The 17337-nt window shown below is 43.4% G+C and overlaps 1 protein-coding gene across 2 annotated transcripts in view; it reads left to right on the top strand.

Moving 5' to 3' along the window:
- The first annotated feature begins 4997 nt into the window (after positions 1 to 4997).
- Positions 4998 to 17337, top strand: part of Tmigd3 (transmembrane and immunoglobulin domain containing 3) — a 63732-nt gene continuing 51392 nt past the window's right edge. The window contains exon 1 of one of the 2 annotated variants that reach the window (XM_021157980.3): positions 4998 to 5063. The gene's annotated coding sequence lies outside the window, so the exon portion shown is untranslated. The remainder of the gene's footprint in view (positions 5064 to 17337) is intronic. The other variant, XM_021157982.3, reaches the window with a different exon arrangement.

Raw genomic sequence — 17337 nt, 5'->3', positions numbered from 1 at the left:
TTAACCAACTACTTAAAGTTCCTCTCTTTAAAGGACAGTCACACTGGGGTTAGAATGGACACAGTTCAGTGGATGCTCGGCTGGCTTCCTCCTTTCCCTTTTTTCTTTAGTCTGGAACTGCAGCCCATGGGAAGGGGTTATCCTCAAGTAGGGTAGATAGTTCTTCCTCGTTAAGTCTCTGTAGAAATGCACTTAGGGGCCAGGCGGTGGTGGTGATCGCCTTTAATCCCAGCAATTGGGAGGCAGATGCAGGCGAGTTTCTGAGGTCGAGGCCACCCTGGTCTACAGAATGAGTTCTAGGACAACCAGGGCTACACAGAGGAACCCTGCCTCGAAAAACAAAAACAAAAGAAAAAGAAATGCACTCAGACAGGCCCAGAGTGTATCTCTAAGGAATTTCAATTTGAAATTTGTGAATTTCAAATCCAGTCAAGCTGACAATGAAGATGAACCCTCACAACCGCTTGCTGCCCCATCAGATGACCGGAGTGCCCTTTCTCTCTGTACGCATAATTCTTTGCCTAGAATTGTTAGTAGTACATTCTTAATTAGTTCTACATTCTTCTCTTTATCTGTCTCTCCTAAGTGGGCACCTTCTTTTCCTTATTCATTTGATTTTCTTTTCTTTATTTTTCCTTTTTCTGTTCTTTGGAGACAGGGTCTTATGTGTAGTCCAGGCCCTGAACTGAAGATTCTTTTGTTTCACCCTCGCCCCACACTCCCGTCTCCAAGGAGCTGGGATTCGAGGTATGTGCCAAACCTGGAAAGATGGTAGACTGACTGACTGACTTCCTTCCCTCCTCTCTCTCTCTCTCTCTCTCTCTCTCTCTCTCTCCCTCTCTCTCCCCCTCTCTCTCTCTCTCTCCCTCTCTCTCTCTCTTTGTGACAAGGGTCTGTCCACGTAGTCTCAGCTATCTTGGAACTTGCTATGTAGACCAGGCTGGCTTCAAACTCACAGAGATCCTCTTGAGTCTGCCTCCATAGTGATGTAAATGGATTTTAATAAACTCTATTAACTGTTAATATAATCTGGCCACCACCACCACCAAGTAACTGAGGCAGAGTCCTCTGAATTATTTAATCAGCTCTTGCACAATTAGTAGGGGATTACCCCTAATCTATGTTTCTATTTGCTAAGACTGTTAATTCCCAGCTGTGCTCCCCAAATACTTGCTGTTTGAATTTCACCAGGGTTAATTCTGCACCAGCAGTCTGTCCTGGGATGTGTGTGTAGGGGGATGTGTTTCACTCAGGCATGTGCTCCTGGCCCATCACATCTATTGGACACCTCCTGTTGTCTTCATCTTCTTCCTCCTTTACTCTCCTACTTCCTTTCCCTCTCTCTCCTTCCTCCTTGTGGTCTTTACCTGCGATGCTCAGCCAGGTAACTGAAACTCCACATCTTTTCATTCTCCCTAATAATTGGCTGTAGCCATTTTTATTTAACCAATAGCTTTACATTGGGGAGCAAGGTTTCTAGAGCATCACTTGGTGGGCATGAGGATCTGCTCATAGGGGGCAACCAGATTTTGGGGGCCAGTATTTAGCAATTGAATACATAGCAGCACCAGACCAACCCCCAACATAGTGCTGGGATTGAAGGCATGTGCCACTACTTGCAGCTGGACTTCTTGATGGCAGCAACTCTCTGTAATCTTATGTTTACACCCCCAGAGCCTTGTTCACTGCCTAGTCTAGTTTGCTTTCTGTTGCTGTGATTAATACTGACCAAAACCAAGCTTGGGGAGGAAAGAGTGTATTTGGTTTACAATTCCATGTCACAAGCCATCACTGAGGGAAGCCAGGAACCTGGAGACAGGAACTAAAGCGGAGGTTATGGAGCAGTCCTGCTTCTGGGTTCATGCTCAGACACCTTTCATAGACATCTCAGTCCCGCTTGCCTAAGGATTGCACCAACTACAATGGGCTGAGACTGCCTTCATCAAATAACAATTTTAAAACATACCCCACAGTTCCTAAATCGAGGTCCTCTCTTCCTAAGGTTGCCTAGGTTTGTGCAAATTGACAAAAACTAATAATGACAGTGTCCATACCTATGATATTAGTTATGTGATATAAGTTTGATTGATGGATGAGCAAAAGAACAAAACAAAACAAACCCCCAGAACTATTGATACAGAGGCAAATGTACTATGAGGGCAATGAGGCTGAAGGGGGCCCTCCTTTGTAAGAGGAACTACCTATAGGTTTCGATTTTATAGTTTGGTACTCTCTTCCATAAAGAGCCACATATGTTCTAGCACTTTAACATGGAGACTGGAGGATCTGCAGACAGCCTGGGCTATGCATTGAGATCATGTTTGAAAAAAAAAAAAAAAACCAGGGAGACAGAGACAGAGAAAGGCAGCAATACACACAGAGACACCGAAATAGGGACACACACACATAGATATATTTGGGGGTGCCCCTAATTAATAAGACATGATATCTCTCTCTAGACCTATGTCTTAGGGTTTTACTGCTTGTGAGAACAGACATCATGACCAAGGCAAGTCTTACAAAGGGCAGCATTTAATTGGGGCTGGCTAACAAGTTCAGAGGTTCAGTCCATTGTCATCAAGGCAGGAACATGGCAACATCCAGGCAGGCATGGTACTGAGAGATCTACATCTTCATCTGAAGGCTGCTAGCAGAATAGTAACTTCCATGCAGCTAGGGCTAGGGTAGTAAAGCTTACACCCACAGTGACACACTGTGACACACCTACTTCAACCAGGCCGCTCCCTGGGCTGAGCATAGACATCACAACTTAATATTCCTTCCTTATCCCTGGAGTCAGGGGAAAGAAGCACCACACTTTCTCCCTCCCTGGCCATTTTTCAGAGATAAAACCAGCTGCTTAGCTGTCCTTTGATCACAGGAAATAAAAATGTTGGAGCTGTGTACCTGGCAGCATAGACCATGCTGACTTCAAAAAAAAAAAAAAATCACATTCATTAACAACGAGATGCCCAATGTGGTCCCAGGGAACTTTTCTTCCCATTAATGATCACTCCTCATCTTTCTAGGGAAGGAGGGGATGGCCTCTTAGCACCCTGTGGTCCTGTAGGAGCTCAGTCATTTGCCTGGATGTTTTGTTTGGAGGTTCATGTGTTCCTCGGAGCCTGGCACATTAGGGTTGGATCTTTAAATTATTGCCGCCGCCGCCCCCCACTTTAGTTTGTTCTTTATTACTGTTTGAAAGCTAGCTAACCTTGCCTCATTAACATCTGCTGTTTGTCGACTTCTCCCTCCTCATCTATCACTGTCCTGGACCTTTGCCACTAACTGGTCTTTTTTCCTTCTAAACTCACCTGTCTTCAATTGAGGTTCCATGTGATAGCCTCCATGGCCTCTTTAAGCAATTCCAGATGACTGGGTGGCTTCCAGTGCGCCACAGGCCTTAGTGGTTTCCTGGTCATACATACCCAAGTCGAAGTTTAGATTCTGCCCTGTTTTGTGCAAGCTCACCTTTTCTTCCTCAGCTTCTTCTTGCGGGTCCTCAGGGTGCTCTGAGCTGGTCCTTGTGTTTCAAAGGTGGCTCTTTCTGCCATCTGCATAGCAACCAGCAAAGCACGCAGGCTTCCATGTGCCCAGTTGTACCTTACACTTTCTGCTTGAATCAGTGCTGCCCAATAGATATAAAATATGAGCCACATGTTTATTTTACTATAAATTGTCTGGTCGGGACATTTTAGTAAATTAAAAGAGTGTACGGATTGTAAAATAACAACAATAAAAATCTCATATGCTGCAAAATCAAAAGTAGATGAAGCCCCCCTGACTTTTTAGGTGGTGAGAGATCATGTGGGACTTCCTCAGTCATTTACTTTCTCACCCTTAAGAGCCCTTTAGGACTATGGCCACATTTTTCATTTTTAAAAATCATATTCATTTATTTGGAGGGAGGTATATGTGGAGGTCAGAAAACTCCTTGCCAGAGTCAGTTTTTTCTTTCCATCATCTGGGTCCCTGGGATCAAACTAAGGCAGTCAGGCTTGATAGTCTTTTTTCTGTCGACCATCTTGATTATGAGATTTGGATGTCACTGCCTCTGACACTCCCTGGCCTGTATTAAGCACCCTTGCCTTTCATTCCAGTGTCCTATGCTTAACCTGATCACTGTACTTACTGCGCTGTGATGCAGCTGCCTGCTCTCTTGTCTTTGTTTCTTGTTAGAGTCTGAGCTTCTTGACAATGAAGACTTTGTCTAATTCATTTCTGTATCATCAGCACCCAACAATTCAGGCCTAAAATATTTGCTTGGTTTGTTTGTGTGAAGGAGTTTGAATGCCTAAACAACTCTCCTCTGTGGAGCAATACAGTACTGCAAGATCGGGGGCCCTCGCTCACTCTGACCTCATCTCCTACCACACTCCCCTTTGTTCTCTCCTCCCAACACATTGGCCTCCTTTCTAGTCCTTGAATAATGTTAAGTCTGAGCTAACCCCAGGGCCTTCCCACTGCGTGCACTTTCTGGAAAGAGCCCTTCTAGTAAGGGTGTGTTGGTATGCTGGGTTCTCTTATTGCTGCTGGCACCTCACTAAAACCTTCTTCCTTAGAGCTTCCTAAAGCAAATATGCAGAAGCTGTTCTTTTCTCACTCGGTCACTCCTTTTTAAAGCACGGTTTCCATCATCATATCCAGTGTTGCTTTGTTGATCTGATCTCCCTGCTAGATATAAGCTTCCTGAGAGAAGGCCCTCCTGTTGTGTTTGATAATGTACTCTCCTGATGCAGTGCCTGACACCTAAGAAGTATATGCTCAATAAATACTGGTTGACAGCAAAAAAGTTAACCTATCTAGGATACTGGAGAGAAAGGCAAAAAGCCAAGATTCTCTGAGCCCGGTTTCACTATTTCTCCCATTTAAAGTTTTACAGGCCGAATGGCCTGGAAAGTGGGAGTGTCTGGCCCTCTGCTCCCACAGGCAAGGCATGTCTAGTTCTCTAGGGAAGGGTTTCAGGGATGGAATGTGGCTGCTGCAAGCTTCCATGGCAGTTGGTAAAGATGGCCAGACGGATGTACAGGATGCCAGCGGGACCCACTGAACAGGAAGGGCAGGTAGGAAAGCCCTCATGCAGAGAAACCACACTGGAACCATACTGGAGTTAGCTTCTTCTAAGCCTTGAGAGGCATTGAGATGGTACAGAGAGTGCAGGAGCAGAAGAGCAAACTGTGTGTGGGCTACTCAGGACAAGGGCGAGCTCCTTCCCCAATGCTCAGTTCTCTCTGCTAAGTAGAGACAATTCTATTCACAAGACAGTGAAGACATCTTGACATGATGGATGTGAAGGCAGCTTGTGAACTAGTGGGGGCTTGACAAGCATAAGTTATGGGAAGCATTTCCCACGAGTTGTCTTGTTTGCCTACCTTCTGCCTTTAATCGTTGGATTTATTGATTGTCTATAACCCAGGGCTCTGGTAAATTTTTATTTTGTTGTAGAACTCAGGTTCTTTCCTCTTGAATGTCCCTCAAGGTTCAGAAAGTCAAATCTCAACCTATGGGAACGATTATAATTTATGATTAAAGGAGCCATATCTAAGTATCTCAATGAACCCCGTGTGCCAATTATTTCTTATATGTATGTCTTTCCTTCCCAGATTGAGACTGCAAGCTGTCTCATTTCACACTATGTTTATAGCTCTGCTCCTTACTAGTGCTATAGGACTTGGGTTAGATTACTTAATCTCTCAATGTTGATCCTCACATCTATAACATCAACATGATAATATCCTTTACAAAGTGGTAGTCTAAGAATTTAAAGATGGGGGCTGGAGAGATGGCTCAGAGGTTAAGAGCACTGACTGCTCTTCCAGAAGTCCTGAGTTCAATTCCCAGAAACCACATGGTGGCTCACAACCATCTGTAATGGGATCCAATGCCCTCTTCTGGTGTGTCTGAAGACAGCTACAGTGTACTCATACACATTAAATAAACAAATAAACAAACAAACAAATAAATCTTTTAAAAAAAGAATTGAAAGACATATTCAATACATCCAAAGTTTGATCTAGACCTAGCACATAAGTAAGACACTAACCAATGATCCCTTATTAACAAGAGCTACTAGCATAACGCTGGATAATGTCAGAATTGAGTTTTCCTCAAATTCTTGATTGGGAAATAGAAATAAAACTAAGAAAGCAGAGTGACTCCAAGCCACACCTGGCATTAGTCTCTAGGCTGTCAATGCAAACAGAAAGGTTTATGGCTTCCCTAACCCAGGCAGAGACTTAAACAGCAGTAAAAAGGTACTTTATTTTCTTGTTTTGGCAAGTGATAAATATCATTTGAAATAGGCAGTGGGTTTAAGTAGAGAGAGAATATTGGCAGTATTAGTCTGGAAATGTTGATGAGACTGTTTGAGGCCATAGGGACAGATGTAGCAGTGTAACCCAGTTTCCAGGACATTTTTGAAAAGTTCCCTGGATGCATTTCAAAACTGCCTAAATCCAACCTAGTGGAGGGCGGTTGCTCAAGGTGACAGCATTTATCTTACTTCTAGACTAGCCAGAGATGTGTATGGTCTTTGTAAGAGGTACACAAGTTAGAGCTAATTGGGTCATGTGCCCCAAGGCAGGAAGAAAGAACTTGACAAGGGTTTGAGAGGATGCAGGGATGTTGGCTAGTTCATCCTCCCAGGTCTCCAAGGCAACCAACATGTCTCTTAGGTGAGTTGTACTGTACCAGGGTCTTCTTTCCTTCTGTTCAGGACAAACCATTTATTCATTTTCAGTAAGTGTTTGTTAAGAACCCACTGCATATCTGCACCTGGCCCTAGGGTCCAAGGAATCTGAAACAGGAAATGAAATCAGCACCATCAACTCCTGCCTTCCTTCTCCTTGCTAGTTCAGCTCGGAGGCCAAGGTGGGGCCTATTGGGGGTGGGATCATGCTCTTTTATGACTCCCACGTGATTAAGTATGGTGAGAGAATGCTAGACACCTCTGTCAGCCTCACCCCTTAAATTGTAGTCTTCACTTACAAGGGTTGTTACTAAGAAATGCTAGGCAAATGGGTGTTAATGTGAAAACCTAGGCTATTCTGAGGGTTGATTTTTGGACTCCGTGTTTGATGTGACAACAAATCTTAGCATTGACATGAGGACAGTATGCTTTAGCATTATGGAAATACCACTGTTCAGAGTCACAAGACATACGTAAGAGCAGATCCAATAATCACCCAGCCTCTCCCCACTTGTAAGGCTCCTTGTAAATAGACATAAAAATGGGATGTGGGTGGTTTTTAATCCCTCGGAAGCCTTCCCACTCTTACGAGCACTTTCTCACTTTTTCTTAATGAATCTATGTTCATTCTGAAAACAACTGATGTGTGGTTTGTTTTGTGTTAAGATAACTTGATTAGTGGGAACTGATCTGAGCACCCTAGAACATAATGGATAGGCAGTGAGTTTATGTAGAGAGAGAATAATGGCAGTATTAGTTTGGAAATGTTAATGAGACTGTTTGAGGCCATAGGGACAGATGTAGCAGTGTTCCAGTTTGTGTTAAGAGTAATCTACATGAGCGAAGACTATGTTTATATGCAGTCAGTTTATGTTATTTGAATTAATAATCCCTTATTGATATTTTGGATGCTGTTATGTCAATTAATGAAGTTTGTATGCTAGAAATTGTTACGACTATTTAATTTGTTATATCATTCTACTTTTTTAAACTTTATATAGTTTATAGCTGTTATTGGTTATATAATAGTTTAGAAGCTTATGTATCTTTATGAAAAAGAAATGATGGTTATGTAGTGTCTCATTTATATCCATAAAGTTGTTTTGTCAGACATTAATATAGGTGCACCAGCTTTTAGTTAGTCCACTGCCTACCACCTCTGCTTGCCTGCCTGCCTGCCTGCCTGCCTGCCTGCCTGCCTGCCTCCCTCCCTCCCTCCCTCCCTCTCTAAGCATAAACTTTTTGCAACCTACTTTTAATAAGGGTTCCCCCTCTCCTGTCCTCTAGCCCACCACCCAGCAGAGGGAGTGGAAGAGAGGAGTTATTAGGATATGGGGGGAGTGGGCCTGTTCAGCAATAGTTCTTTGGGGCGAGCTTGATCTTCTTTGGCAGCAGCTCAGTCCCGTAGTAAACACCAAATACAGCTCAGAAGCCACAGTCCAGTCCTTTCAGCAAGCAATCACCAGGCAGCTGTAGTTCAATCCTGAAGAAATCACCAGGCTTACTAACCTGCCTAAGGTGAGGCTTCAGAAGTGGCAAGCTGCCACAGGAACCTCACAAGCAGTTCTTGGGTGAATTTCTCTCTATGGCAGCATTACAAGCTGAACTCAACCATGCTGTGTAGGCAAACCAATACATGCCTGTCTTTAGTGAAGAATTGTGAGGCAGAGCCAACCAAACCAATGCTTACTGCTCATCTCCCACTGTCTATGGGGTCCTATTTATACTCCTTCATCCTGAGTCCTTTCACATGTTTGCTGTATCCAAACATCCTCTCACCTGTGTCTGCTTCAGGAAGTCTTTCACTTGTTTGCTTTAGCAAGACATCCTTTCACCCGTGTGCCCCAGCAAAACATCATTTGACATAACTTTCCAAAGAAACTAGAAGTTTCCCTTCCTTCCTTCCTTCCTTCCTTCCTTCCTTCCTTCCTTCCTTCCTTCCTTCCTTCCTTCCTTCCTTCCTTCCACACTACACATCTTCTGCCATTTTAACTGGACAGTCCAGTGACATTTTGGATATCTACATTATACTTGTATCACCATCATCAATCCCAGCAACATTTTTTTTTTATCTCACCAAAATAAAACCCTGCTCCTTAAACAATTCCTACTTCCTCCTGTCTCTAGTCCCTGGGGATCATCACTCAACTTCCTGCCTTTGAGAACTTAACAAGTCTAGGTAATTGTAGAATGCTATTAAACGGTATTTGTCCACAGGGGAGTGAATCATTTCACTTAGCATTCTTTTATCAAAATCTGTAAAAATATTCGTTTAAAGGTTTGACCATATTCCATTCCACATACACCATTTTGCCTATATATTTATCTGGCTTTAAATCCTGGGTTGGTGGCATTATTTGGCTGTTGTGAATAATGCAGCTCCAAATGTAGGTCTGCACTTGCCTACTCAAGAATTCACTGGGTGGGTGGGTGGGGGGGAACCTCCACTTGCATGATAGATACGCAGAAGAAGCTATATTAGGTCACATGATAGTTTTGTTTTGAGAGAAACTGCCATATTGCTTTTCATAGCACCTTCACTTAGATTGTGCAAGATTCAAACTCTTTAAATAGGCACTAGTGTCTAATATTCTCCCAGTGTGTATGTGTGTACTTATACCACAGTGTGCATGTATTGGTCCGAGAACAACTGTGGAAATCAATTGTGTTGTTCCACCATGTGAATCCTGAGTTAGAACTCTAGTGACCATGATAGCAGGCTCGCTCCTTAATCTACTGAACCATCTCACCAGTCTCAAATTCTGTGTAATTTCTTCAGCTTTGCTTTTCAATTTGTGGACTCATCTTCTGAGTGAGTCTACTATTTAACTTACCTACCGAAGTTGTGGATTGAACTCTGCAGCCTCCGAGGCCCAGGCAAGTGTATTCCCAGCAATGTCCACTGAGTTTTAAATTCAAGCAAGGTATTTTTTTTCCACTTGAGTTTTCTCTTACATATATTTTGCAATGTTTGAAAGTCTTGTTATTTTCTTAGACTTTTAATTATTTTCTACCTTATTTTAACACCCTATAGTCACTTATACCTACATGTAAAGTCTGCAAGTCAAGTTTCTTCAGCCTGTTGTGCTGTCTCTTCTTTATGCCCCAGAATATTTTCTTGTGGTGTGGTTGTTTTGTTTTGTTGTGAACTAACATCAACAGGACTATGTGGACACTCTGAATGACTGGAGTTGCAAAGGGATTTGTGTTTACTTTTGCTGGGAGAGTGGGACCAACCTCGGACCACTTTCAACAGCATTCTTGGTTTGGGTATTTTGGATTATAAAGAAAATATGGATACAGGTTCTATATGTGCTACGTGTATTTAAAATTCTCGAAGAAGTCTTGTTGACACTGTACCAAGTGCCATGACTAATGTATGAATTTTCCCCCACTATATTCTTTAAAGGGTATATGTGATTTTCTTTTAACATCAAGTATATAATCCTCTGCAGGTCATGAATAAATGTTTGGGTCTTTAATATTAGTTTTGAAATTATGTAAAAATATCCTGTTTCTCAGTAAAAAAAAAATCTGGATCACTGTAGACCAGAAAATATTCCAGAATAGACAATAGTTTTAGCATTTTCCCTACTTTCTGGCTTGTGCTATGGGCTAACTTTTTGACTTTTGAATCTTTCCTTCATTTTCTTGCCAAAGAAAAGATGTGTGTACAGGTTTACCTCATAATTTGGGAGATGTATAAGAACAGTACTTCTGACATGAAACTCTCTAGACTGTGTCTGACAAAATATTCTGATTATATTTTACAAACTTTTTTTGTTATCTTAACAAGCAGGTAAGATCAGCATTATCATTATAACCTGTTCCCCTGTTAAAGACCAGAAATGGCGGCATAAAAAGGGAGTAACACGCCCAAGGCTGGGGTCAGTACACGGTGGGTGTTTGAATATAAGAACCGCAGCATCAGTATATGTATGCAGCATGCCCATGGGTCGTTTCCATTTCTGCTCTGTACCCAGCTCTCTTCCAGTTTGTTTAAAATCAGAATAAGGAATCTGGGTGTTCTAGGTTAGGCCTACAGTTCCAGAGGCAAGAGAATTGTGAATTTGAATCCAGCCTGGGTAACTCATTATGTAACCTGAGCCTCGCTGTGACTCTTTGCCTCAACACCCACAGACAATAAAACAAACAGTTCAGAATGGGAACAAAACCCAGAGCCCTGTGAAGGCTCTACTGCCAAACTGTAACCCCAGCCCAGCCATGGAAGCCAGTGCTAGCTGTGTGTCCTCCTCGTGGCCCCCCTCTCAGCCTTGGTTCTCTTAACTTATTCACAGTTCCAACTTCATCTCCCCAACCCAGTGGTAGCCCTGAGAATGACAGCGACAGCATCAGTCTAAGACCAGTCCCAGAGAGAGTATAATGAATGCTATTGTTTGCCCTTCCTCCTTTGGTCAGTCTTGCGACTCTGGTACCTCCCTACAGAATCAGCTCAAATGGCTCCATTTATCTTACCTTGCCTTTCTCATGCCTGAAGCTACCGCCAAGGGTCATTTATTGAAACCAGCAAATGTTGTAACCTTTGAGGCAATGGATGACAGTCGGGGAAGCCAGAATATTTAACCAAATACCTCAGGAAGAAAAGATGGGGTGAGATGCTCTGGGGTATAAGAGTAGAACAGGAAGTGAAGGTAGTGTTGTAACTGCCTGGCTGGGAGCTGAAGGCATGCCTCAGTAAAGACATGGAAGTCCTCTGAACAGACTGAGAGATAGTCTTTTATTCAGGGTGTTTAGAGAAATCTTTGTCCAACCATAGCCCAACCACTAAATTATTAAACACAGACATTAGTGTTTGCACATAACAAAAGAAAGTTAGCTCACAGAAGTCAGTAAGGGAACATGCGACAGGTGTGGAATAGCCGTAAGTCGGGATCTGTAGATCAGGGCAATCTGAGATCCAGAACCTTTACATACTGGGCAAGAACTCTGTCACTGAACTACAGGTCCAGCTTCCCTGACCCTACCTTTTCCAGAAAGTTTCACTAAATATCCCATGCTGGCCCAGAATTCACTCTGTAGTCAAGGCAGGCCTGGCTTTGATTTTAATTTTGGTGGCACAGGCCTATAATCCCATTGCTCAAGAGGCTGAGGCTTGAGGATCTGAACTGCAAAGCTACTGTGGGCTACATAGTGAGAGTGTCTGAAGACAAGAAAAAGGGAGGGAACACGTCGAAATGAATATATCAACACAAGGATTCTGACACAGGCAGTTCAGAGAATCACCTTCTGTTTGATTAAGTTTAGAAAGGGGGTCTTGACTTTTGAGGGCAAATGGCAAATTGACTTTGAGCGTGGCAGGTTCAAATTGAAGACTGTGTTTGGCTGATAATTATGATCTCTGGTAGATGTCTCATGAGAATTCAGGGCTAGACCTAGAATTTGGACTTCCCACTCTCCTCAAGGCTGTGCCTAATCTTTAAATGAGACGGAACCACTTTTCATTTCCCTAAAGCACCGAGACATCAGGACATGGTGTCTGGGAGTTTTAGGCAGAAGACAGATGCGGCCCAATTATGTTTGTTTCAACACGATGCCTGTGCTTGCAGAGTGGAAGATGGATAGGAAAGGGGTTTATTAAGACCATATTGTGGGATGTGGTTGTTGTTTCTGTGTTTTGCCTTTTGGCAGTGGCTCTCCTTTAAAAAACAAAAAATAGTAACAACAACAACAACAACAGCAACAGAAAAACTCACTCAGTTTTTCTTTTAGATAACTTTCCCCTGCCTCTGATTTTAGGGTTTTTTTTTTTTTTGTTTTTTGTTTTTGTTTTTGTTTTTAAAAAAAAAGCACCTATATTTGAGTTCCCATGATCATGGTATCAGTTCACTCTTTCTGGTCCATGGGTGAAAATGCCCATACAAACTGTGTTTCATGGTTGGATCAAAGAACTCTCTCTCCCCTCTGCTGTGTCTACAAGTAGACTTTGGTGTCAGTGTCTCATCACCTTCCAAATTATAGCTTTCATGTCTGCTGTGAGGGAGTAGGCAGACATGCAGTAACACAGCCAGGCACCTGCACCTCAGCAGGACTGGCTGTGTTCATACCAGAACAAATTTCCACCAGATTTATTCATTTGTTTGAGACAGTCTCACTACACAACCCAAGCTAGCCTTGAACTTTTGACAATCCTCCTGCCTCAGCCTTCTAAGCGCTGGGATGGCAGGCCTGAGCTGGCACCTTAACCCATGAAGTTTTACAGTGAGATGCACAGCAAACTGCCAGTAGCAAGTTGCTAAGACTGGCTACAGTTGTATCCATGCAGGTCTGGTTAGCTCTCAGCATAATGTTTAGACTTTGTCCCCAGTGGATCAGGCATTTAAAAGGATGTTCTCAGAGATGCTAAAAACCATGAGAAAAAGATTGTTTATTCATTTGTTATATATGGTTATGGAAAAATATACACAACAATTTTTAAATCTAAGGGAATGGTCTAGAACGGTGGTTCCCAGCCTTCCTAGTGCTGTGACTCTTTAATTCAGTTCCTTGTGTTGTGGTGTCCCTCCAACCACAACATTATTTTGTTGCTATTCCATAATTGTAATTTTGCTCCTTTATGAACCATAGTGTAATTTTCTGAAACACAGGATAGCTAATATAAGATCCCTATGAAAGGGTCATTCAACCCTCCCAAAGGGGTTGAGAATCACTGGTCTAGAAGTAAGCCCGTGTTCAATATTAAGTTTTTCATGTCAGAGCAAAACTCCTACCACATGGCTGTGCCACATCCAACCAAATGTCCAACTCTTACAGGACTCTGGTGTCCTTCCCCCCCAAACAACTCTCTCTTCCTCAGCCATCATCTTCCCCTCAGGACACCTGCTCCATGGTCCATCTAGGAAATGGAGGCATCGCCAGCTTCCTGTTTCCACCCCTCAGCCAGTGCAGCCTCCCACGCACATGGAAAAGAACACTTCTTAAATTCTTTGGGCTGTCCCCAAGTTAAACAGCCCCAAGCAACGCAGTACTCTTGTCTAAAAGAAGGAGAGCTGGTGGACAGACGGATGTTCCTATTGACAGACACCTCCCAAGGCAGTCACTTAGCTTCTTTAGATATTGTTTCTTTGGCTCTGGTGACACCATTCTCTACAGGAGTCTTTCAGCTTCAGGCTCTTTTATGGGTGCTTTCTCCCCTGCCTGTGTTGGGCTCCCCAGGGTCTGCCTTACCTACTGTTTTCCTCTCTTTTTCCCGTGTATCTCTTCCGTTCTTATGATAGTGACCATTGCATATGTGCCTGTGAGTGCTTTCCAAACCGGCATGCATCTGCGTTCAGATGCCTCCCACTTGGCCTGCCAGGGGTTGCCCCCTCAGTGAACGCATTGCTTCTTTCCATCCAGCCTACAAATCATCTGCTGACTTCGTTTCTCTCTTCACTGTATCTGTCAGGCTCGGGGGTTCTCACTCACAGGGGAGCTCAGATTCCATATATGGATGGACCTCAAGCTCATCACTTTCCTGCCTCAAGTTCTCCAGCACTCTCAGAAACGATTAATCAATCCAATTACAGTCCATATCCTCACGAAAATACCCGACAGCAGCAAGTCCTTCTTCCCCCCACGGCTTTACCTTCTATGGCAGAAGTCTGCGAGCTGTGCCTCCTGGGCCAGATCTGGCTTGCTTCCCGTTTTTGAAAATAAAGTTGTATTGGAACATGGCCATGGCCGTCCACATACATATTGTCTATGGCTGTTTCTGTGCTACAATCATAGTGGTAAGTAGTTGCCACAGAGACCATCTGGCCGACAAGATCTCACATGCTTACGGTCTGTCTCATTTTCAGAGCTCATTTTCCCTCAAGGTTTCTGGATTCCTAGCAGATGTCAAAGTTCCCTATCAGGGTTATATCAAAGAACCAAAATGTCTTGAAATTTGATATTGTAGGACTTAGAGGTGTGTTGTCATTGTCTGGTGCCGGAATGTGAGGTTGCAGGACAAGGAGTCCAGAAGAGGGGATGAGTGTAAAGTGGGCAAGGGTAACCAAGCCACTACCTAGAACCCACAAGACTGTCAGTACCTCACTGTCCTCAGCTATGCTGGGGTGGACTAAGTGCTTGCCCAGTTCTGATGTTGGGAAACCCCAGGAAGGTCTCTAAGGAGGCGGGTCAGCTATAGACTGTGGCCTATACATGCTAAGGGGCAGAGCTAGCAACTAGTGACAGTGGATATTGGGAATAAAATGCAGGTCCTTTGTAAGAGTAGGTCTTATGAGCCGTCCCTCCAGTCTGTACCATGATCTCGAATCCATTTGAATTCCTATTTTCAGTTATTCTGGGTTAATTTCCAGGAGTAGAATTGTTGGAGCCTATAGCAATTCTATTCTTTCTTTTTTCTTTTTTTTTTTTTCTTTTTTTTTTGGTTTTTTCGAGACAGGGTTTCTCTGTGTAGCCCTGGCTGTCCTGGCACTCACTTTGTAGACCAGGCTGGCCTCGAACTCAGAAATCCGCCTGCCTCTGCCTCCCGAGTGCTGGGATTAAAGGCGTGCGCCACCACGCCCGGCGCAATTCTATTCTTAATACTTGGAAGTGCCTCTATAGGTTCTGTGTCTAAAGCAAGTTATGCAGCCTCACCAACTGTGCATACAGCTTCTACTTTCTCTGTGTCTCATTTGTAAAGAATCAAGATATAAAAGCAAAGGAAGGAATATTTGCCAACTCAGTCTCGGAAAGCAGAGACAGGGCACAATGGCATCCACTTGACTGTCCACTTTTTTCCCTTTTTATTCTGTCTGAGGCCCCTGCTTGTGGGATGGTTCCACTTGCTGTCAGAATGAGTCTTCCCCCACTACCCCCCAGTCAATCCTCTCTGAAAATACCCTCCTAGACACAGCCAGAGATATACCTCACCAGTCTCCTAGGTGACTCTAAATACAGTTGAGTTGACAGTGAAGATTAATCATTACCTTCCACATATTTACCAGCACGTATTACAAGATTTAGTGGCAAACGCCCTCTTACTGTCCCTTATTTATTTGATTTATATAGCAGGTTTTACTCTGTGGGTCTGCTCTGTATTTCCTTTAGACTGATGGTATTGAGCATCTATTCGATACATATTTTTTTTTCATTCTTATTTGTTAAAAATGTGTGTCTGTGTTTGGTGTGTGTGGCGGGGACAGTGGGCACACACATACCACAGTGCAGGTGTAGAGGTCAAAAGACCACTCTGAAGAATCCGTTTCCTATTTCCGCGTCCTGCTTCCGGGGATTGAACTCACAGGCATCACACAGTAAGTGCTTTTGCCCACTGAGACACTTTTCCCAGCCCCAAATGTGAATTTTCTTTGGAGAAATGTCTGTTTCAGTCCTCTACCCATTTCCCAATCAGATCCGTTGTTGTAGTGTTGTTGGTGGGTGGTTTTTTTGGCGGGGGTGGTGGTGGTGGGGATATTAGCCCTTGACTAAGCAGATGATCTGCAGAGAGTTTCTCCTAGTCTCTAGATTGCTCCTTTCCCTTGGTTGCTAGTGTCCTTTTGTACATGGGTGCTCATAAGTTGAAGTGTGCCGCTTATCTATTTTTTTGTTTTGGTGTGTACGCTGTATGTGTCATATAAAAAAAAAAATCACTGAATGCCCAGCTGATGCTTCCTCTTCTCATGTAAGGGATTTAAAGTTTTAATGCTCCTATTTCAGACTAATCCATGCATGTTAACCTTTGCTGAGACTAGTGTTCTAATGTCGTTGGAAATTGTCCCCCCTCCTCCCCTGCTTCCTTTCAATGTCCTTGGTGCCGTCATTGAAAATAATTTGGGCATGTACATGATGGTTTGTTTCTGGCCTCTCCATTGTATCCCCATCAGTCCGTAGGTCTATCTTGATGCCATTACCTCACTGTTCAGATGGCTACGGCTTTGCAGCATCATCTGACAATCAGGAACTTCGAAACCTGAAAGTTTCTCTTTCCCTTTCCCAGACTATTTTGGCTATCAGGGTTACCATTTATATGGGGTTGTGTTTCTAGCTTTTAAAAATTAAGTGAATATTAATTTTATTGATAACAAACTACTAAAAGACACATTTAATAGGAAGCTAGTCAAATGACTCCCTATGTTACCAAATCATGGCTTTTTTTTTTTTTTTGCCAAGTCCCTACTTTGTACCAGATTAATCTCCACCCCCTTTCAGGTAATTCAGGTTCTCCATGTCTAACTTCTGCAGTGTTCTTCTTCTCTGATATGGCCCTTTCCTTTCTCTTCCTGACCTTTGCTCTCTAACTTCTCCACTAATGCCAGACCACTTCTGTCAGGATAGTATCTCAGCTACCTCTCCACACCTCCCTGGGCCTTTGCCCCTGTTCTCACTGCTGGGACCACTTCCCATTGTTTTCCAGGCCTCACAGTCTCCTTGGCTCTTCCTGTAGGAGTTAGGTTATATGTCATTTTCTCCCAGCAGCCTTAGTTTCTGAAAAGATCGTGTCTTCTCATTTCTGTAGCCCCCACCCTGTGCTGTGTGGATAATAAATATTATGTGGTAATCTTCAGTAGCTCTTCAAAGGCAGGAGCTGGGTTTTCATGTCCCTCCCCCCCATCTATAAACACAATTGATGTTACACAAATAAATTCTGTTAAACTCAACAGAACTAAAAGATGTTGGAGTCACCCAGGCAGAGGCCTGCCACTGGGTGTAGATGTGCT

This window comes from Mus caroli, unplaced genomic scaffold, assembly GCF_978045245.1.
Source record: "Mus caroli unplaced genomic scaffold, Mus_caroli_1 scaffold_3, whole genome shotgun sequence".
In the NCBI taxonomy this organism is placed as follows: Eukaryota; Metazoa; Chordata; class Mammalia; order Rodentia; family Muridae; genus Mus; species Mus caroli.
The sequence above is the reverse complement of the archived record's forward strand: the minus strand, read 5'-3'. Positions and strand labels throughout refer to the sequence as shown.